Source organism: Ochotona curzoniae, unplaced genomic scaffold (assembly GCF_017591425.1).
Source record: "Ochotona curzoniae isolate NIBS_2020 unplaced genomic scaffold, NIBS_Ocur_1.0 contig_64, whole genome shotgun sequence".
NCBI lineage: Eukaryota > Metazoa > Chordata > Mammalia > Lagomorpha > Ochotonidae > Ochotona > Ochotona curzoniae.
In genome coordinates, this window is record NW_024466502.1 from 45,391,071 (window position 1) to 45,413,841 (window position 22,771).

The 22,771-nt window shown below is 42.3% G+C and overlaps 1 protein-coding gene across 2 annotated transcripts in view; it reads left to right on the forward strand.

The window, feature by feature from the left end:
* The first annotated feature begins 10,217 nt into the window (after positions 1–10,217).
* FNDC3A (fibronectin type III domain containing 3A) overlaps positions 10,218–22,771 on the forward strand; it is a 130,678-nt gene continuing 118,124 nt past the window's right edge. Inside the window, exon 1 of one of the 2 annotated variants that reach the window (XM_040991421.1) lies at positions 10,218–10,511. The gene's annotated coding sequence lies outside the window, so the exon portion shown is untranslated. Of the gene's footprint in view, positions 10,512–11,369; positions 11,590–22,771 lie in introns of those variants that run through there. The other variant, XM_040991422.1, reaches the window with a different exon arrangement.

Sequence of the window (22,771 nt, forward strand, 5' to 3'; positions counted from 1 at the left end):
AGTTCTTTTTTTTTTTTTTGGAGGGGGAAATAAAAGCCAGATAGTTTGGGGATACTTTTTAAAACCTAACTAATTTTCTACCTCATTATTCTTATAGATTCCTATCTCCCTCTGTCTTTAAAATTGATTCATATGTCATCTGGTTATGCTGGATAATGGTCGTAGTGTGTTCAACCCTAGGGCAGCTATCAGAGTCTCCTGAAGCTGTACAAAACATCAAAGAGCTGTTGACAGTCTAAAAGACAGATATGGAAACTTTATTTTTTCAACCTAGAGAAAATCCCTATAATCTGTGTATTGTTGGATAGTCCCTTTACATCATGAAGCTATTCAATAAGACTGGCCAGTAACCAGATAAGTCTTTTCCTTTTGGAAAGTAAGAACTGTCCCCAATAGCATTGCTTTGAAAACATATCAATAACATTAACAAATTTGGATTATTAGGATTAGCATTTTATGATTAAGTAATTCCTCATTTTTCTCAACTGATTTGTCTATACTGAAGAATAATATAAAGGATTTGAGCTACAGATAGTAGTCTTGAACAATTAAACATATCCTAGTTTAACTGTAGGTCACAAAGAGGAAAAAAGTCTCATGCGTCAAAGTTAGCTGATGTTTGAGCAGGTCACTCTAGGATGCTCAGTGGAGAGCCCATGACTATAACACTCACCAAAATCTCTTGGAGTGCTTAAAAAAATGTAGATTCCTGAGTCAAATCCTGGAGTGGAGACGGGGCTCAAATAAGCAACCCAAGGGATTTTCTATTCACGCTAATATTTAAGAATTGCTTCTCTGGCAGGGGTGGGGGAACCCCAGAGTGGAGCAAGGGGTCAGGAGGAGGCTTGTATCCGAACCCTGGAGACTCCCAGATACTCACCAAGGACTATCGGTGTGGGCACCAAGGACTACATCCCAGTTGCCAAGGAGACCATGGGGAATTGGACTGCCTTTGGAGGCTGAGAACTCTGACTGAGGTCATCCACTCCTGTTTGGATCTACCACATGGGATGGGAGAAGCCCAAGTCCTTCCTCGCAGGATTCAAGGTCATCAGAACAACAGCCAAGAACCCTGAGCGATCCGCAGAAACAGAATAGTAAACTTCCTTTGGGACTTGGGAGAGGAGCTCTCTCTGGTCCTTACTTAGCTCCAACTTTGGAACTCCACCCTCTCCTGCAAGGACCATCAGGGTCGCTCCACAGCCCCCCTAAAAATAATTAATTATTTATTAAATTTGAATAGATAGAGAACAACAAGGAAAGCTTGGAACCAGACAGGAAATGCTCAGCTTGGACTCACATATACCTTACTAGGTAGGACACAAAGATAAGTTACTCCCTACTAAGGCTTTGGAGATTTCTCTAAAATCCCTCCTAAAACTGTTCTGAACCTCAAATGTTGATATATGCCTTGTTAGAGTTATAAGCCAGTTTGGACTACCCTAAAATCTGCCAATTTCAGTAAAAATTCTGCTTCAAAACTATAAACTATTAAATACTGAAATGAAAATAGACACGAGACAGCTGAATAGTTCCCTATAGCCATTTTAAGGTGTATAGAAGCCAGTTGTTTATAAACTAAAATTGAAATATCAATGAAGTAGTCACAGGATGTGGTTAAGAACCTGCATTTTTTAACATATTGGTTATTCAATACCATGTCAATGAACTCCAAAATGTTGTAAATTGTTGTTGATGTTATGTTGGGCTTTTAATTGGCTGGGATGATATTTTCCAGCTCTACCTTCAGACCAGAGATGCTATCCTCAAGAAACCATTGAATTGATCTGGACAATAAAATGCTGGACTCTATGCTTGGTATATGCCTGCAATGAAAGAATCTTGACTGGATTTGAATTGTAATATTGCAACAAGGTGGAGGAATCCACCATGGGGAGAGGACACAGGGAGGGGTTGGGGGAATCCCAGAGCCTATGAAACGATGTCACAAAATGAAATGTTAATAATAATAATAATAAAAAGAAGAATCACTCTAATATAAAAAAAAAGTGCTAATGGCTGGCTTATGTCATAGCAGGTAGAGTTGCCACCTGTGACACTGCCAATTTGTGTCTGTATGCTTCACTTTCAGTCGAGCCCCTACTAATGACCTGGAAGGAACAACAGGAGATGGCACATATGCTTAGGCCCCTGTTCAAGTGGGAGTCGCAGATGAGATGCCTGGCTCCTGGCTCAGGCTTGGCTCAGCTCTGGCCATTGCACCACTTAGGAAGAGAACAAGATGATCAGCACAATCTACAATAGCAAAGACATGGAAAAAATCCAGATGTGCGTCCAAGGAAGAATGGTTAAAGAAACTGTGGTACATCTACTCCATGGAATATTATTCAGCTATTAAGAAGAATGAAATTATTCTATTTACATCCAGGTGGTCCCAACTAGAGAACATTTTGCTCAGTGAAATGAGTCAATCACAAAAGAACAAATACCATATATTCTCTTTTTTTATTTTTTTTAAAGACTTATTTTTATTATTTTTTTCATTGGAAAGGCGGATATACAGAGAGGAGAGACAGAGAGGAAGATCTTCCGTCCAATGATTCACTCCCCAAGTGAGTGCAATGGTCGATGCTATGCTGATCCGAAGCCAGGAGCCTCTTCCAGGTCTCCCACACGGGTGCAGGGTCCCAAAGCTTTGGGCCGTCCTCGACTACTTTCCCAGGCCACAGGCAGGGAGCTGGAGGGGAAGCGGGGCTGCCGGGATTAGAACCGGCGCCCATATGGGAACCCCGGGCATGCAAGGCGAGGACCTTAACCACTGTGCCACCGCGCCGGGCCCTATTCTCTCTTATATAAGGAAATCAATATGGAAAGTGTAACTCCAATAGTCCAATCCATATTGTTTTTTGATTGTTTGTTTGCTTTTTTGACTGCATCCCGTGTGTTTTGATGTTTTTTATTTCAGTTTGGTTCATTCTAAATAATTTCTTTTCTCTAGTCGAATTCATCATGGGCTCATGAATTATACAATGGCATTATTTTTCCCAAGAGACTTCTGTGTTCCCTTTTTGTGTTGGTTACTCGGTGGCGCTTTTTTTTTCTCATGGTGCTGTATTTTGTTGTTGTTGTTGTTGTTATGGCTGTTCTAACTCATACCAGTTGTTGACCTTGTTTCATGGCTTCTCACTTATGGTAATGTATAGTGATGTACTGGGGTCTATCATATACAGATGTGGGGGTATAACGGAACATGCATCCCTGTATCCAGATGAAAGATTGATTCCCAATGAAACTGTTGGACATGTGTAGACAATGGGATGCTGGACTGTTTGACATTGTTTGTACCAACAATGTCAGGGTACACTTAAATAAGAGACTGATAGAATTACGATTCTTTATGAAGGACTATACTATTGTCACAAATAGAAAAAAATCTGATGGAGGAGGGGTGTTTGGGGAGGGAAATCCCAGCCTATAGAAAATTGTACTACATAATTCAAAATTCAAAATAAAAATATATTAAAATTAAAAAAAAGAATTGCTTCTCTGGGACAGCATCACTCTTTAGACAACCAATTTAACAGACCTCCTTGGTATTGCAATAAAGGTAATGCCTCCATTACTTTGAATAAAAAAATAAAACATGGGGCCCAGCAGCGTGGCCTAGCAGCTTAAAGTCCTCACCTTAAATGCGCCAGAATCCTATATGAGCACCGGTTCTAATTCCGGCAGCTCTGCTTCCCATCCAGCTCCCTGCTTGTGGCCTGGGAAAACAGTCAAGGATGGCCCAAAGCTTTGGGACCCTGCACCCGTGTAGGAGACCTGGAAGAGGTTCCTGGTCCCCAGCTTCGGATCAGCGCAGCACCGGCTGTTGCGCTCACTTGGGGAGTGAATCATTGGATGGAAGATCTTCCTCTCTGTCTCTCCTCTCTGTATATCTGACTTTGTAATAAAAATCAATAAATCTTAAAAAAAAAAAAAACAGAAAACAAAGATGGCTTTGAGTAACAGTAAATTAACAAGAATTTGAATATTGTTCCTGGTATCTTTGAAGGGAAGTGTGTTGAGGGGTCCCAGAAATTCAGGAAAACAGGATAAGGTTCATGTTCGAGTGCGGGAACATGGAAATATAGTGGCAGTATCAAATCTGAGCAAAATGATGCCCAGTGAGAAATTCCTTGTGGTGCAACTGGCCAATATTCAACATCAAGTTCATTCCTATTTTGGACCTTGTTTCCTTTGTTTTCAGGGAAGAAGCTGTTCCCTTCATGGGAATGCATAAGTAATGGCTTGGTAATAGAATCGGGAATTTAGAGCAAGTGTTGACCCTGGGCAAGTCCCTCCCAAGTATCCTCGGGAGCTTCTGAAGTTCCCTAACCTCCAGAACATGCTAATCACATAGTATCTTGTATTTATTAATCATTAGGCCTAAGTCAGTATTTTCCTGTATTCTGCCATTTAATCCTGTTAAGCGGGAATTTTATCACTAGTTTAGATGAGGAACTGAGGTTCCAGAAAGGTCAGATAGCATGGTTAAGACCAAGCAATTTGTCAGTTGTAGAGCTGGGATTCAAGCCCAGTCTCCCCAACATAACACACTCTCTCTCAGAGACAAATACAAGCTGCTGGCAGCTTTACCTGGAGTGCCTCTAGGTCCACTGCTTTTTCATCTTTCATTTTTGCACCCAAAGAACGAACAATAGCAACCATCTTCTCTCAGGCTGTGGGCAGAGTGAGGACCTCAGGGTGCTCAGGTGATCACAACCTTCCCACCCCAAACTACTGCCCCACCTCTCTTCTTTTCACACTCCAACTTCCTAAAAGAAAAAAAAAATCTCTACTTTCTGTTTGACTTCTTCACCACTCTCTTCAACCAGTTAAACTTCGTCAAGAACTGGGAAGAAGGGGCCAGTGTTGTGCAGCAAGTTGAGCTACTGCTTATGATGCTGGCACAGCAGAGTAGAATGCCCGCTCCAGTCCCTGCCTCTGATTCAGCTCCCTGCTGAGGTTTCTGGGGAAGTTTAGCAGAGGACCTCCAGAGGACTGAGCCACTACAACTCATGTGGGAAACATACATGGGGTCTGGTTCCTTACTGCTGCCTGGCCTACACCCAAATGTTCTGGCTATTTGGGAAGTGAACCAGTAGATGGGGTATCTCTCTGTGTGTCATTTTGCCTATCAAATAAATAAGTGAATTTTGAAAATAAAATGAAAGAACTGTGAATGGCCTGAGGTTTTTAGTCTCTTCCTCCTTACAAACTAACTTATCCATATGGGTAAGCCAAAGGACTTCATTACTTACAGCATAGCAACTGGCACCAGCATCACATACAGACAGTTCCATTACCTGCCAGGTTTCATTTGGAACAACAGTGAGTGGTTCAGGTGGATGCTACACCTGAAGTAGGTTTGTGTCCCAGCTAAAGCAGGTTTGTGCTCCAGCTAAGGAACCCTGATTCAGAAAACCTATTCTATCCTTACCACAGAAGAAGCATTCTCTTTGGGATACAGGTTGGTAAACAGATGTGCCCTCTGCTCCAGTGGGGGAGAGGAAATCTATTTTTCCAAGGCTGTTGGCCTTCAAAAATCCTTGAAGAGACAATCTAGAACAAAGCTATTAGTGCCTCCCCTCACAAAATGTACAGAAATATGAACTCCATGGAGAACTGTCTCTAAAAACATTCCTGTACTTCTTTCCACCAATCACACAAAAACTCTTAAAAAAAAAAAGGATCGTGTCTTTTTTTTTTTTTTTTTTAAGATGTACTCATTTGAAAGAGTCACAGACATCAGTCAGGAGCCTCCTCCAGGTCCCTCACATGGGTAGCAAGAGCCCAAGCACTTAGAAGCCAACTTCCTTTGCTTTTTCCACTGGTGTAGAGCTGGATCAGAAATGGAGCAGCTGGTTCATGAATGAGCACACATATGGAATGTCAGTGAGGCAGCCTGTGACTTTATGTGCTATACCACAATGCTGGTCCTGAGAATGCTCTTTTGAAAACAACCAGTTGGGCCCAGCACTGTGGCCTAGCAGCTAAAGTCCTCAGCCTGAACTTGCCAGGATCCCATATGGGCACTGGTTCATGTCCTAGCAGTTCCACTTCCCATTCAGCTCCCTGCTTGTGGCCTGGGAAAGCAGTCTAGGATGGCCCAAAGCCTTGGGACCCTGCACCCGCCTGGGAGACCTGGAGGGGGTTCCTGGATCCTGGTTTCGGCTTGGCGCAGCATCAGCCAGTGCGGTCACTTGGGGAGTGAATCATAGGACGGAAGATCTTCCTCCGTGTCTTTCCTCCTCTATGTATATCTGACTTTCCAATAAAATAAATAAATCTTTTGTTTTTTTTTAAAAAAGAAAATGATCAGTTGTCCAACAAACTTTCAGAATCCTGGAAGAGATTCCAAAGAATAACACTTAGTCATTAAAAAAATATTTATTGGGCAACTTCTATGTGCTAGGCACTATGTAAGCCAACACATAGTCTTTGTCTTCACGGAGGGAGCATCATACATTAATCAAGTAGTCACACACCCCAAAGTGCCACACAGACTGTGGAGAGTCATGGCAAGCAAAGGGGATGATGATAGGAGAGCTGACATCAACAAGAGATCTTAATATTGTCCTGAGAAGGTAGACATGTTTTTCCCCAGCATGTCCCTCTTATGCTGCAACATGAAGGCCAAGTGAAAGAGACGACAGTGGGGCTGTCAGAGTTATAGCACTTTCAGTAAACTCATCTAGGCTGTGGAATCTGCCCAGGAAGCAAGGGGAAATGAGGCTGAAAAAGGAGAATGGGGTCACACCTCTGATGGTCTGGAAGACCACTTTAAGAACTCCAACATTATCCTTGAGTAATAAGAAGCTGTTTATGAGTTTTGTGTGAATTCTATTTGCTTTTTGAAAGATCATTTTGGAGGCAAAGAATGAAAAGAGGACTCCAGAATACATAGAGTGACACCAAAGCACATTAATAGTGACTGGAAAGAAGTGGACCAGAGAGGTTTTAGAGAAAAACTGCCACGAGTTGATGCTGCAACAGACAAGAGGAATAAAGGTGAAAGACATCAAGGACGGGCACCAGCTGCTTCATTTAAACAACTGGGTAGATGAGGGAAAAAGAAAACCAAAAAAAGCTCATGAATTGAGTTGGATTAAATTTGGTAACAATGTCATCCCAGTGCAATAGCGTAGTGGTTAAAGTCCTCACCTTGCACGTGCCAGGATCCCATATGGACGCTGGTTCTAATCCCAGCAGCTCTAGCTTCCCATCAAGCTCCCTGCTTGTGACCTGGGAAAGCAGTGAAGGACGGCCTAAAGCCTTGGGACCCTGCACCTGCATGGGAGACCCAGAAGAGCTCCAGGCTCCTGGCTTCAGATTGGCTCAGCTCCAGCCATTGCAGCCGTTTGAGGAGTGAACCATTGGATTGAAGACCTTCCTCTCTGTATATCTGCCTTTCCAATAAAAATAAATAAATCTTTAAAATATTTGGCAAAAATGAGACATTTAGTGGATATATTAATGATGCAGCTGGTATCAAACTTGGAATTTAGGCAAGAATTTGTGCATAAGGAGGAACATATGGAAATCACCATTAGATAATAAAATCATTGTTGTAGGTAATATTGTTTAGGCCATGAGATGACAAAGAAAACAGGAAGGAACTTAAAAGTAAATTCTGAGATTTTCTTAAATTTAATAACTAGAGAGAAAAGCAGAAGCCTGCAAAGGTATCAGAACAGCAGTACCCAAAATATTCAGTGCCAAAAAGAGAAGAACCGTCTAAGGAAGGATGGTGGTTAAAGTGTTGATGAAGACTCAAGAAAGACCCAAGTTGAAAACAGTCCTTATTTTACTGATAAGGAAAATGAAGCATTGTGTGCAGAAGCGACCTGGACAAAGCCAACATAAATTCTTATCCCTCTCTGTGTTCCCAGACAACTTACACTGCTGCACATCCTAGGGTCATTTATGTGTCTATTTTTGTCCTCAAATTTATAACTTGACTCAACCTCATAGCCTTCCATATTGCTGGACATAGTGTCCAGCCTTGCTTTAAAGACATTCTGCATTATGTCCAAATCTCCTTCAAAACAGTTGTTCTGGGACAGGCGTTTAACCTAATAGTCAGGTTACATGTACCCTGTACCAGAGTACCTGGTTCAATTCCCAGCTCCAGGTCTTGACTTCAACATCCTGCTAATACACACCACAGGAGACAGGAATAATGGCTGAAGTTATTGGGTCCCTAGCACTCCTTTTGGAGACCTGGCTATAGTTCTAGGTTCCAGTATCAGACATAGGCTAGTCATGACTGTTCAGAGGGTTTGGGGAATAAACCAGCAAATGGGAGAGCATTCTCTCATTCTCTCTCTCTTTTTCTAAGGAAAGAAAAATAAATAAATAAAATAGTTATTTTTCCTCACTCTACCTGTGCATGGAGGTCCAGGTGTATGCATGTCTATTTTCCAGAACAGTGCCTTTTAAAAATGCTACTTCTTGGCCTCCCTGTGAACAACAACAACAACAAAAAACAAACAAAAAAACAAACAAAAAAATCAGAATCCTTAAGCTGGGCTGTAGAATTCTTTGTCTAAAGTCCCCAAAAAGAAAGCTTAAGGAAATAATTAGTTTAGAGTTTAGAAACTCCTAACCTAGTCTGAGGCCAAAGAGAACTGTGTAGCAATGTGGAGACGCCACCACACTCACCCACGCTCTGATAAATCCTCACATTTTGCAACAACATGTAGTTATATTTCAGTTGTTCTAAAATTCGCTTTCCAGCAATTTTGTCTGGAAGAGCGCCAAATCTGAAGTTAAGGAAAGCAAACATCTTTCGCAGGGCAAGACTTTTTGATACAGAAGAGCAATGAAAATGATCTCAATGTACCTCTTCATACAGTCAAGGTCCTGTTTCCTGACGTGAAGAAAGGCAACTCTCATTAGCTGTCTGTGGACAGAAATATCCCATCCATCCTCACCTGAGGCCGCAGGGGAAAGCAGCACAGAAAGCTGAAAGACAGGGGGAAAAAAAGTAGAAAGATTGAGAGCCAAGATTAAAGCGGATAAAGAGGTTGATAGGGAAATGAGGAGTGACAGATATCAGAAAAGGGATGAGAACACTCCCAAGCTGGAAAAAAAAAAAAAGAGGGGGGGAGGTTAATCGAAGTGAGGACTTTATAAAATCTCAGCAATCCCGAAGCGATTTCAGCCTGAAACCAGACTATCGCGTTTGCTATCTAGTCAGCCACAAAGGATTTCATTAACTGTCGCATTCTTGTAAGAAAGTGGGGAACACACACTTGTACAGATGACTGTAAAAGGCTTGAAAAACATATGGCTTAAGAAAAAAAAAAAGAAGAAGAAGAAAAGAAAAGAAAGAAAAGCCCTCAGGGTTACCGAAGTGAAAGCCAGACACGGAGCTGGGTTACCTCTGTCACCATCTCTGAACCGTTGGTGGCTGGGGTAGGACACCCGTCCCAAGAACTACCCCCCTCCCCAGGTCTTCCGGTGGAAACTGCGAAAGTAAGCAGTCCCGACCAGCCCGTAGGCATCACTGCAGCGCCCCCAATTGCTTGAGGTCTGAGGAAATCTCTGCGGCGGGCACTTGTAAGTCTTCACGCTGTTGTAAAAATTAAGGTAATGGGTTTCCACGCAATTGGGTTGGAGCAGAGACCAAGAAATGAACCCTCATGTTCTCAATGGAAGTAAAGCTCTTAATTTTTTTTTTTTCTCTTCCTATCGAGACCCCGGGCTCTAAATGTTCGTGACTGGAAAGCCCTCTTACGTTGGCTTCGTAGTCTCCTGAGGGGGCTGAGGAGGCTGAGGAGGCTGAGGGGGCTGAGGAGGTTGGGAGGGGGTTCCTTAGAAGCACCTGCCGAGCGGTGTTAAATTCTGGTGCTTTCGGAAAGGGGCTGACAAGGTGCGTTTCGAAGGGGAGCCACTTTAGAATGTGGATTGAGAACTGAGTGAGCAGCCCGCAGGAACGTCAATGAACTACACGTTTCCTGAGTGTGGCTCGGAGCCAGGTGCAGCCGAGACTCGGGAGAGAGGAAGACGGAGCCGCGAGTCTGGGGCTAGGTGGGCGCTCCGGGAGCGGCGCGAGGGTGCTGGGGCGCTCGGACGCCACGCGCCAGGGTTCCGCGGAGACTCCCACCCAGGGGAGAGACCCGGGGCGAAGGCGGGCGCCGGGCGGGGGGCGCGGGGTGCCAGCCGGCCGGGGGCGCCGTCGGCGGGGCTCGCGCAGCCGCACTGGGCTCGCCGACTCTGGGCTCCTCCTCCCGGCTCCGTCCGTAGTAAGCATGGCGGCGGCGGCGTTCGTGGTCCCTCGGGTGAAACAGAAAGCGGGAGCTACGCGGAGAGGGAGCGAAGAGCGAGGCTGAGGCGGCGCCGTCACTGCCGGGAAACAACCCCAACAGTCAGCGCGCCGGCGGCCGCGGCGGCCCTGGGAGCTGGCCCTGCCTCTGAGGTAGCCAGCGCTCGATCAGGAACCCGAGGAAGAGGCGTCAGGGGAGCCGCCTTCCTCTGCCTCAGAGCGGCGGCGTGACTAGGAGGTGAGAGCGCGGGCACTCCCTCTGCAGAAGGCAGGAGGGCACCCCGAGTCGTCCCAGTCCCGTCCCGCCCCGGAGCTGGAGCCACGGAAACCGTTAGGCTGGGGAGGAGGGCCGGGGTGCCCGACAGGGCTCAGCCCCGTCTAGGGGCCCGGCCCACACCCCACACCCCGCGTCGAGGGGCGCGGGACCCGGCGACTTGGCGGGCACCTGCCGGGGCCGTGCCTGCCCGGGGCGCGCCTTGCGGGGACGCCCTCCAGCCTGTCCAGCCTGCGCGAGGGGGCGCGGGGGCGCGAGCGGCCCTCCTCCGGGACCCCGCCGTCCTCCTCCGGGCCCCCGCGTCCTCCTCCGGGACCCCGCCGTCCTCCTCCGGGACCCCGCCGTCCTCCTCCGGGCCCCCGCGTCCTCCTCCGGGACCCCGCCGTCCTCCTCCCGGGTCCCCGCGTCCTCCTCCGGGCCCCCGCCGTCCTCCTCCCGGGTCCCCGCCGTCCTCCTCCGGGACCCCGCCGTCCTCCTTCCCGGTCCCCGCCGTCCTCCTCCCGGGTCCCCGCCGTCCTCCTCCGGGACCCCGCCGTGTCCCCGCGTCCTCCTCCGGGACCCCGCCGTCCTCCTCCCGCGTCCTCCTCCCGGGTCCCCGCCGTCCTCCTCCCGGGTCCCCGCCGTCCTCCTCCCGGGTCCCCGCCGTCCTCCTTCCCGGTCCCCGCGTCCTCCTCCGGGACCCCGCGTCCTCCTCCCCGGGCCCCCGCCTCCTCCTCTGGGAGCTGCCAAACTTGAACGCTTTTCTGAAGAGAGCCCCCCCCACCACCACCACACACACACACTCACTCTTTCCTTCCCTTCCCCCTCCCCCCTCCCCGCCCAACTTGGGGTTAAAACCTCGAAAACCCGCCCATCTGCTGTTTGATCTGTGTGAACGCTGCCTGGCCGTTCCTCTCCCCAGGTGAGTTTAACCACCTGTTCAGTCGGGAGGTGGACTCGCAGCCGCAGCCCTCGCCCTGTTTAACAACCTGGACCTTTTTTTAACAACCTGGATCTTTGAACTTTCTTGACACACGGCTGTGGGAAGGACGTCATGTGTTAGGTAAAGAAAAAAAAAATGAGCAAATTTTTCGACGTCAGATTGCGAGGAGAGCAGTCGCAGCGGTAGTGAATGCTCGCGGATCCTGTCTCGTGTTAAAACTGTAGAGTTACAAAGCTCTGCAATGTTTTAGGGGGTCTGTGTAATGGTTACGGGGTGGTGATTTTCTAAGGATTGTGAATTAGAGATTTGTGTGGATGTTGAGCGAGAGATTTTACGTAAATTTCGTTGGGAACCTTGATATCAGCCCACCTATTAACGAAGGACACCAGGTTTAATCTTGCTCTATGCTCCCGATGGCTTTTCAGACTGAGTGGCGTAAGCATTTTTGCGTCTTACTGAGGTTTTGTATTTTTAGTTCTTGAAACCAAAGTCTGTGTGTGTGTGTTTCTGTTTTATAAAAATAACCTATCAGTTGCACTCTTTCTATAGTATTCTATCACTGTGCTCTTCCCCGGTATCAAACATATGCCTGTCAGGAGTTGGAGCCATATGCTAGGCAGAGATTAAATTGCGCTCTGTGGCTGTGATCTTGTGTTTGGATAAATATTTAGTTTTGTGTATTTGCTAAAACTGTCTCTCTTTTTTTGCCATCTTGTTAAGTTTTGTGGAAATTGAAATGTTATAAGGCAGTCCCCCTGCCCGCTCAGTATTTTCTTGGTTAATTTTTCTCAAGTCATGAGATACAGTGCTCATGGAGACAGATGGTGGGCCTAGCAGAAAATAGTGATAAAGGAGGATTTTTAACACACCTTTTATAAATTATAACTCCCACTTTTGTTTTAGCATTTTATGGCACTAATGAGTCTTGCTGTCACCAATAACAATATTATTGTAGCTTCCTACAATGGTGATTTGACAGGAAAAAAAATCATGTTAATGTTTTACTAGATTTTATATTTGAAAATTTGAGCACTGTCACATTGTTTGACTGTTTTCTTATCTGCCTTCATACATCATCTGTCAGTTTTCCATGTGTTTGTTAACTAGCAAATGCTTTTATCCTGGGCTGACTACCTCTTACCACCTGTATGCTTCTCAGTTAGTTCCTTTTCCCCGTCTAAATTCTGCAAATCATCGAATGTTCAGGCAGAATAAACTCCTGATTGCCACTGGCCTCAGTCAAACATAATGATAAGGGTAATTTACTTCTGCCAAATTAATGATATGCAGATTCTTTTGTGCCATCTGTGTCATCACTTCCTCTTGCAGCAATTAAGAACAGATCTGTTTTAATTTACCATACATTTTAAGGCTAACTTGTTATTTCTCAAAAGCCTAGGATATAATATTGGACTTTTTTTTTTTTTTTTTTTGCTAATTAAGAAAAAAAAAGAGTTTAACTCTTGCCAAGGCAGCCAGGAATAGGTGAAGGCTGAGAAATTCTTTTAAAACCCAGCAAAAAAAAAAAAAAAAGAAGAAGAATGTGTGATTAATATTCTTACTGTGTTTTGTAGCTTTATTTAGGCAAAGAGCATTTAATTTATAATATGTCCACATTTTTAATTCAGGTTCTTGAGTAATAATTTATGCTAAGAACATTTGTCTATTTTTAGGTTTACAGTATAAGACTTATGCACCTTTTGTTTTACCTGTATTTTTAAATAAGTTTGATAAATTAACCAAATAGTTTATTTAAAAAGAAAAAAAATTCTTGTTGCATTTTTCCATGAAAGCAAGTCTAGATGGAGTCTCTAAAAGTGATGTAGGTATGTGTATATTATTTCCAGTTTTATTAGCAGGTAAGAAAAAGATAAGGATTGGCTTTTTTAAAAGCAAAGATTGAATACAGTCAGATTCATGAAAATAAGGTAAATGCAAACATTTAGAATATTGTGTTTATCAATTACATTGAATCTTTAACTGCTGCAGTTTATCACCTTACAAAATAAAATATGGCCTCTGTGTGTGTGTGTGTGTGTGTGTGTGCGTTGTGTGTGTCAAGAGCTGCTTGTTAAAAGGAAATTACTAGCCAGTAGTGTTCCTGTAAGTCAAATTTGTTCTTTGACATGTATTGTGAGCTTTTATTATTTTCTTAATATTTCTGTCACTTAGTCTGTTATTCAGTAATGTCTCTCTCTCTCACTTTTCCCCTTCAGTTTTTTAATTCATTTAAAATTCAGATTTACAGAGAGAGGAAATCTTTCCTTCACTGGTTCACTCCCCTAGTGGCTGCAACAGCTGTGGCTGGGACAAGTGGAAGCCAGGGTCCTAGGATTCCATCTGGACTTCCTGTGTTGGGGTAGAGGTCCGAGACCTTGACCACCTGCTGGAAGCTGCTCTCCCAAGGCACATTAATAAGGAGCTGGATCTGAAGTGGAGCAGTACAGGCCCTGGGGCATCTCTTGAATCATATTTTTCAGTTGCTTATCTTCAGTATGTATTGTCCCTTCTGAGTTTTCAGTGATGTCTGTGGTCTTCCATCAGTTTCCATTAGGGGTATCATATATATCTATTTCCAGTCACTTGTCACAAATTACCAGTCCCGAGACGACTATTTCTTCAAATCTAGAGGTGCATTTGGGAGAGGCAGGTGCTCAGGGGATGATGAAATATTAAAGTACAGATTTTTTAAAAAGCAGTATAATGTGTCCCCTTCAAGTACTCTACAAAAAAGTTGGGAATATAGACTAAGTTACTAACATAAAGTATAAGATGGTTTTAAAGTTTGTGGTAACAACTTTAATGGGAAGTGCTTTCAGACCGGGCTCAAGGAATCCTAAAAGGCAATTGAAAGAAGTCAGACTTCAAAATGAGGAACAATTTATGTGACAAAGGGAAAGTCGTGCCACAGGAGATGGACAAGCAGAGCTGGAAGCAGTACAGCATCCAAGGACAGGTATTATGAGGAAGGAGGAAAGAGGTTAGGTGGACATTTTAGGTAAGCCGCAGGGCAAGGTCAGAAGAGGAATAGGCGGGGCTGGGCAAAGTGGTTTGGCTGCATCATTAGGAACTCACTGAAGAAAACCTGCATCTATCTTGACATGTTTTAGAAGATTTGTTTTATTTTTACTTGAAAGGCAGTTACAGAGAGAAGGAGAGACAGAGAAGGATCTGCCATCTGCTGGTTCACTCCCCAAAACGACTGACTGCAAAATCCAGCGCTGAGGTGATCCAAAGTCAGGAGCCAAGAGCTGCTTCCAGAGTCTGCCATATGAGTGCCTGGGCCCAAGGACCTGAGCCATCCTCTGCTTTCCCAGGCCATAAGCAAGGAGCTGGATTGGAAGTAGAGCAGCTAGGATGCAAAACTGTGTTTATAGGGAATGCCAGCACCTCAGGCAGAGGCTTAGCATACTCTGCTATGGTTCTGGCTCCTATGTTGACTTATTAATAGTTCAATTTCTGTGTATATTGGATAACTTAGACATATTTGCTCATATAGCTTAGATTAAGAGTTGGCGAACTCTCTGTAGAGCACTAGATGATGAATCTTTCAGGCCTTACAGGCTATTTACAGTCTCTGTTGAACATTCTTGTTTGTTTATTATCTTTTAGAAACATAAAAAAGAAAATATATATACATGATTCTTAGCTCAAGGGTTAAGCAGAAACAAGCTGTCTATGTGCTAGATTTGGCCCTGGGCCCAGTTTACTGAGTCCTGGCTAATAATTGACCAGGCTATTCCTTATGCAATTATTGTTGAAGCTTCCTCTATTGTTTGGGCTATTTGGTTGTTCTGTGTGTTTTGTGACTAATACAGAATATTTTCCTTATGTTATACTGAATGTAAAAAAAATAAGCCATAGTAAGTGCTACTGTTACTATTTTGTGGCCAAACTTCTAGCAAGAGTCATTTAGAACTAGGAAGTGAAAGAAGAAAAGCCTTTGAGCCAGGCTTTATGGCAGTGAAAATAGTTACACAGTAATTTGATGTAGAATTTACATAAGGTAATTGCATGTGCTTATTTTACATTTTTTTTTTTTAGAATGCCAACTGAAATTTTAGAAACTTAGACTGGTGTTGGTGGTCTATACCAACAGAGGAACAGGCAGTATGGAATTTTATTCTTGGAGGTAGGATAAGATGATTTAAAGGAGGAACAGTTGGATATTATGTGATAACTCTTCTAAGTTAGAAAAGTAACTGTGTTAGTGGAATAGCCAAAGAATTGATACTTTTATTGATTAGTTTGAGTCATCAAAGTCATGCAACTTAAGTCAAAGAAGACCTGGAATCTCTTAGGTGTTTCCACCAAGGATATTTTAAGATAAGCTATGTCAATGTAAAGAATAATAATGCTATTTTTATTTTGAAATTTTATTGACATGAAACATCTGTTCAGAGTCCGAGTGTATAGACGTGTGTGTCAAAGCCCTGTTTCCTTTGGTAAACTACCTCGTGTACCATTACCAGGTGGATTGTGGTGCCTCAGGTGTGGCTGCATGAACCATTTGACTGGAGTCACACTATTTTGTGGTGTCAGGAGATCAATGGTACAATATAAGGCATTGGCAAATACATTTGTGAAACAGGGTTGGTGTTAGGCACTAGGAAAAGATGTGCTAAGAGGAGGCTCTGTTTGGATAGAATTAGGTATGTTTCTTTTCATCTTACTTCAAAACCAACCAAAACCGCAAAACTTTTATGCTTTATTTATTCTAGCAAATCCCATATTTTGTTAATATATAGGTATTACAGACTCTTTGGAATGAGTTTCAGCCTTCATAAATTGCTATTTAATAAAGTTTTTAAAACTTTCTTCTTCAGAATAGCTTTAAATTTACAAAACAAATTGTAGAGTAATACAAAGAGTTTCCATTTAACCACAGACAGTTACCCCTATTATTAACATTTTATATTAATGAATATTTGTCAGGGTCTGAAAAGTTAATGAAATTTTGACATCTAAATTTTGCTTTAAGGAGAAATTAACAATTCATACTTCCTCTTTTCCTTTTGTCAAACTTGAAACATCCTCACCATTCCAGCTGTTTCCGTTTCATAGATAGAAGGCAAAGTACCTTAAATGGCAACTCAAGATGTTGATCTTAGTTTCAACTTTACCACTTTTTAGCTATACTATTTCAGGTTCGTTTTTTTCAGTCTTGGTTTTCAAGTGTTTAAAATGTGGAGTAATATCTATTCTGTTTTCCTCATGTATATTATAAACACCCAAAGAGATGTTGGAATCGATGAAGCTAAGTAGTGTTTAAGTGATTATGTATAATAATACTAATGTGTTGGGGGAAAGGCAGTCTTTTTTTTTTCAAATAAAGGTCAGAAATCTCGGGTTTAGGCTTTATCCTTTTTTAAAAAAAATTTATTTTTATTGGAAAGTCAGATATACAGAGAGAATAAGCACAGAGAAAGATCTTCCATCCTCTGATTTACTCCCCAAATTGGTCGCAACAGTCAGAGCTGCATCCGTCCTAAGCCAGAGCCTGGAGCCTCTTCTGGGTCTCCCACATGGGTACAACATCCCAAGGCTTTGGGCTGTCCTGGACTGCTTTCCCAGACCTCAAGCAGGGAGGAGCATGGGAAGCAGGGCCTCCAGGATTAGAACGGCACCCATATGGGATCCTGGTGCATGCAAGACTAGGACTTTAGCCACTAGGCTACCGCACTGGGCCCAAGATTTATTCTTTGAAGTTCTGTAAACATAGTACATGTCCTCAAGTTTCAACTGCTCTCTAAACTCTTTGAGTATTATTCTTATCCAGTGCCCTGTCTTTTTTTGCAATAGAATTCTGAGCTTATGCCCTAGACAACTTAAACTAGTCTTTCCAGAGTGGGGTAAAAATAAGCAAAGAATGGATTACCTTCAGTTTCCTTTTTTTATTTCTTTCCAAGTGGAGGACTATTTCTGTATCTACAGTAAAAAGATCCACTTGTTGAAATTTAGTGGGTTTTTAGATCCTGTTCTTGGTTATTTTAAAAGTCCTACATAAGTCTGCTGTAAACTTGGTGTTTTTCTGATCTTACAGAGGAAATGATATTTCTATTTGACTTCTATACCTCTCTTCATACCTTAAGATCCCTTGTGTCTGGTTATTAGAAATATAAAGTGATGTACATTTTGAAATGAACATTGGTGTGAATGTTATCTATACCCAATAAATTAGGTTGTGTGCTAGTCAGTTTGAGATGCTGAACTATTATATCCCTGCTTCAGAGTCTGCATCTTAGTTTATATTTGAGCAGAATTTTTTAAATTGTTTGATTTTTTTCATCACCTCCTTCTAAACTGTTATGTTCTTTATCAGTAACCTTCAATAACCTAAGTAAGGGTCTCCTACTTAGAAGGTCCCAGCGTGATATTCTGGTGCAGTTTAAAGCACAGCTTCAATTTTTTCTTTAAAACGTGATCACATGAGAGTAATGTACTTTGTTTTACAGAAATAGCTGTTGTGCATTAAAACTCCTTTAGGCTTGTAGAAATAGCCATACTCACAAATCTGTTTTTCTTTGTATTTGTTTAAATAAAAACTGTTTATAATTTATGATTTCATTATCTTTAAATTTTTCTCAGGATTTTGGCTTTAAGTCAGGTATTCTCCATTGTGACCTGGTTCTTATGACTTGAGTTTCTTTAGTGACTATAAGGACTGGCTATTTCTGATACTTGAGGTCATTATTCCTTAAATATTAGCAATTTTTTAAAAATCTTGTAATTGACCCTTACTGAAACTGGCCTGGTGTTTGTGCCAGAGTAGCTGTTAGGTAAAATGTAAGGGTGACTATCCCTGTACCCATGTTCTAGACTGTTTTAAAGGAGAGAATTTGTTCAAACTATTCTTGAGTTTCAGAATTAAAATCAAACCACCATGAGTGCGGCAACGGTTAGGATCTTCTGTGTCTATGACTCTGTGATTTGAGATGGAATTGGCAGCACAGAGAATTCAGGGCGTGCAGAGCTTGCAGCAGCCAGAGAACCAGAGGAAAGAGCCGCACAGCCATTTGGGGACATGTGGAGAAGAGTTCCTTTAGGTAGCAGCACAGTACTGGGAAATGCATACCTATAAGGAAACTAGTCAAGCTGCAAATCAACCTGCTGCTTCATCGCTGCTTTTCTCTCTCTCTCTGTCCTCTGCCTTTCAAATCACTTTAATTGATTTAAAAATGATGCTGATAAAATTGGGTCTAATGTATATGTTAAAAGAAAATAATAGCAAAATGTCCCAGATGGGAGGAAATGTGGATTTATTGTTCTAAGATAGTGATACTTATCCCTGAAGTAATACGATAGTACTTGTGGATGGACTGTGGTCAGTAAAAGACACGTATTATAAACCCCAAAGCAACTACTAAAGTAACTAAACAAAAAATTGCAGTATGTAGGCCAACAGGAGAGATAAGATTATATAGAGGCGATAATCTGAAACAAAGCAAAGAAAGAGGGGAAAGCTAACAATACGTGAGACAAACAGAAAACAAATAAGAAAATGATAAAGACCCAGCATGTCTCATTATACGTAAATGGTCTAAACACCATAGAAGGCTGAGAGTTGGGCCACTGTTTTGCCACAGCAGGATAAACTGCCTGTGACAGCAGCATCCTGTATGAGCACTGGCTCGTGTCCCAGCTGCTCCGCTTCCTATCTGGCTGCCTGCTAATGTGCCTGAGAAAACAGCAGAAGATAATCTGAGTACCTGTCATCCATATGGGAGACCAAGGTGGAGGTTCTAGTTCCAGCTATCCCAATGCTGGTCATTGTGGCCATTTGGAGAAGGAATGTGCAGAGTGAGCATAACCTTTTCTCTTTTTCTTTCTCCTTCCTGCTGTCTGTAATTCTGCCTTTGAGATAAATCAGTTTTGTTTCTGTTTCTGTTTGGAGAAGGCTGAGGTTATTGGGTTAAGACTCAAAACTTTCACATCTCCAAGAAATCCACTTTAATTATGAAGGCACATACAAGTTTGTAGAAAAATGCAATTAATCCAGAGAAAACAAATAATTCATATAAAAGTAAAAAAATATTTCAAGTGTAAAATGAAAAGTAAGAAAAATACAGTTGAAAGATCTTATTTTGGTACCAAAAAAATTGAGCTCCATAAAGTTTTCTCATTTAAAAGTTCATGAATTGGGGTGGAGGAGGTATTATGGCACAGCAAGTTAAGCTGCTAACGATGACGCTGGCATTCCATGTGGATGCTGGTTCTTGCCCTGGCTGCGCCACTTCCTGTGCTTCATCCTGTAATGCACTTGGGAAAGCAGTGAAAGAAGAATGAAGTTCTTGAGCCCCTACACCCATGTGGGACACGGGGCTGAAGCCCCTGGCTTCGGTCTAGCCCCAGCTGTTAACCCCATTGGGGGTGATCAGGAGGTGGAAAACTCTGTCTCTGTGTCTCTTTGTCTGTGTGTGTGTGTGTAACTCTGCCTTTCAAGTAAACAAATTTTTTTTTTAAGTATATGAAAATGGTAGCATGAAAAATATTTGCATACATTTCAAAATTTTTTTGCACCAGAATATCTTTTGTTTTCCCAAAAACACTTGGGGAAAGATATTGTGCTACTATTATTTAAAAGAAAGCTTGAATCACCATATTTAATCTCAAATTAGACTACAAAGAATTTAACCAGATTAAAGGGTTATTTTGTTACAACAAATTATTATACTCATTAATTCACTCATAAAGGAGACACACGATCCTAACCTTTTATCTAACAAAAGAGCTTCAGAATATGTGACATAGCTGGAAAGAGAAATACACAGAATTTTAGCAGAATTTTCAGTACTCCTCCAGTAATTAATAGAAGAAAAAAATTAAATTGAACAATGATGAAATTTCTTGAAGTAGGCAGATTTCTTGGATGCAGCAGCAGCAAAGCACTATTCAGAAGATAATTGATAAGCTAAAATTGATCGTAATATAAAACCTCTACTCTGTAAAAGACATGAATGAGAATGTAAAACATGCTGTAGACTGAGAGACAAATCTTTGCAAATCACTTCCTGAAAAGGATTGTTAACCAAGCTGTACACAGCATCTGTCAAAACTCGGGAGAAGACAGATTTTGGGCCTACTGACTATAATACTGGCTGTGATCCTTGCATCCTGTATTTGGCTACCTATGTTTAAATCCTATCCGTTGCTCCTGATTCCAGTTTTCCGCTAGTGCAGATGCTGGGAGGCAAACAGGTGGTGGCTCACAGAATTGGGTACCTGTCACCTGCATGGCAGACCCAGCTGGCCTTCTGTGCTTCCTGCTTTGCCCCCTCACTGTTGTTGCCGTTTGGGGAGTAAACTAGCAGATAGAAGCTCACACCATTTTGTCTTTCTCTCTGTGTCTCTCTTCCTCTCAAATAAATAATTATTTTTAAATTAATCCATAAAACAGTCTAGTCACAAAATATGCAAAAGAATTGAACAAATGTGACCAAAATACTGCATCATTAGCAAATGAGTATACAAACACACAACATCATTAGTTGTTATGGGAAATGTAAATGCTAGGATTACAGACAAACAGTAGAGTTTGAGTCCTAATGAGTAGGTTGGTGGAGCTGATAATTGTGTTAGTGGTTTCTCAGGTATATTCTTGTATCCAATTTGCTCAGTTGTACACTTTAAACATGGAGTCTGATCTATGTCTGTTATACCTCGTTAGAGCTATTTAAATGGTTCTCACATTGTGAGTACTTAATACTTGGTGCATTTTTTTTAAGTTTATGAACCTTGAAATTCAGAGTTACACAGAAATTCCATCTGCTGGTTCACTCCCCAGATGGCCACAACAGCCAGGCCCAAGCCAGGAGCCAGGAGCTTCATACAGGTTTTGCATATGGGTAGCAGGGGCCAAAACAGGCCGTCTTTCACTATTTATCCCAGGCCATTAGCAGGAAAACAGATGGAAAAATGGATCAGCTAAGTTATGAACCAGTGTTCATATGGAGTACTGCCATTTAAAGGTTATATTGTTGAGCCTAGTGTAATGGCTGAACTGGCTAATCCTCTGCCTTCAAGTGCCGGGATCCCATATGGTACTGGTTCATGTCCCACCTGCTCCTCTTCCCGTATGGCTCCCTACTTATGGCCCAGGAAAGCAGCAGAAGACAGTCCAGGTCGTTGGGATCCTGCACCAACATGGAGACCCAGAAGAAGCTCCTGAATTCATATCGGTTCATTTCTAGCCCTTGCAGCCATTTGGGGAGTGAATCAGTGAATAAAAGATCTTTGTCTCTCCTTCTCTCTATAAATCTGTCTTTCCAATAAAAATGCATTTTTTTTAAGTTTATATTTTTAACACTAAGGAAAATTGCAATTTCATTCTGAGAGTATAGTGTAGCTCACTTTTCTAAGTATACTGATTTGGCTGAAATAGCTAAAGGTAATTTCAGAGAGTCTTCTGTTAGGACAACTATTTTTAATCTGCTTCTAGTTGAAGGAATTAGACCATATTTACATCTCTGGAATAAACTCTTCAAGAATAAAATATACCATCAATGAAAATTAATGAACTAATAATATAGGGAAAATATAAATTTCACAAATACAACACAAGTGGAAAACAGACACAGAATATATACTGAACAATTTTATTGAAGATTTTGATAGAAAAAAGTTGCGTAGAAATTTTATCATACTGAAAGTTAGAACAATGGTTACTCTTGGAAAGGATGAAAGGATAACATATAATTGTTATCAGCTGGACATCTTTTTTGCCAGTTAGTACATTTTTTTAAAGAAAAAGTTATATTGGTCTTGTATCCAGCCCTGGGATTGGTGGCATCAGCCTAGCCTGGAAACTATAGGTGTGGCACCCAACAGTGTGTGTTAGTAAGCTCTGCATGCCAAAGTGAGAACTAAGGCTTAGTGCAATAGTGGGTCTTCAGCTACTGGCGATAGTATGCTCTCCTCAAAAGCATCGAATGATAACACACTTAGGATTTGTGCGTTTCATATGTAAAATTTACCTTTAATTAAACAGACATATTGACTAGTAATTATTAAAATCTGCACAGGTTTTGGGGTGAAGTGTGCAGATGTTTATACCTTTGAAATGCATTCCCAAAAATGGTGGATATGGCTCAGTGCGATAGGTTGGCAGCTAAAGTCCTCAACTTTTACGCACCAGGATCTCGTATAGTGCCAGTTCTAATCCTGGCAGCCCTGCTTCTCATCCAGCTCCTACTTGTGATCAGGGAAGGCAGTCGAGGACTGCCCAAAGCCTTGGGACCCTGCACCCACGTGGGAGACCCAGAGAAAGCTCCTGCCTTTGCAGTCATCAGAAGATCTTCCTCTC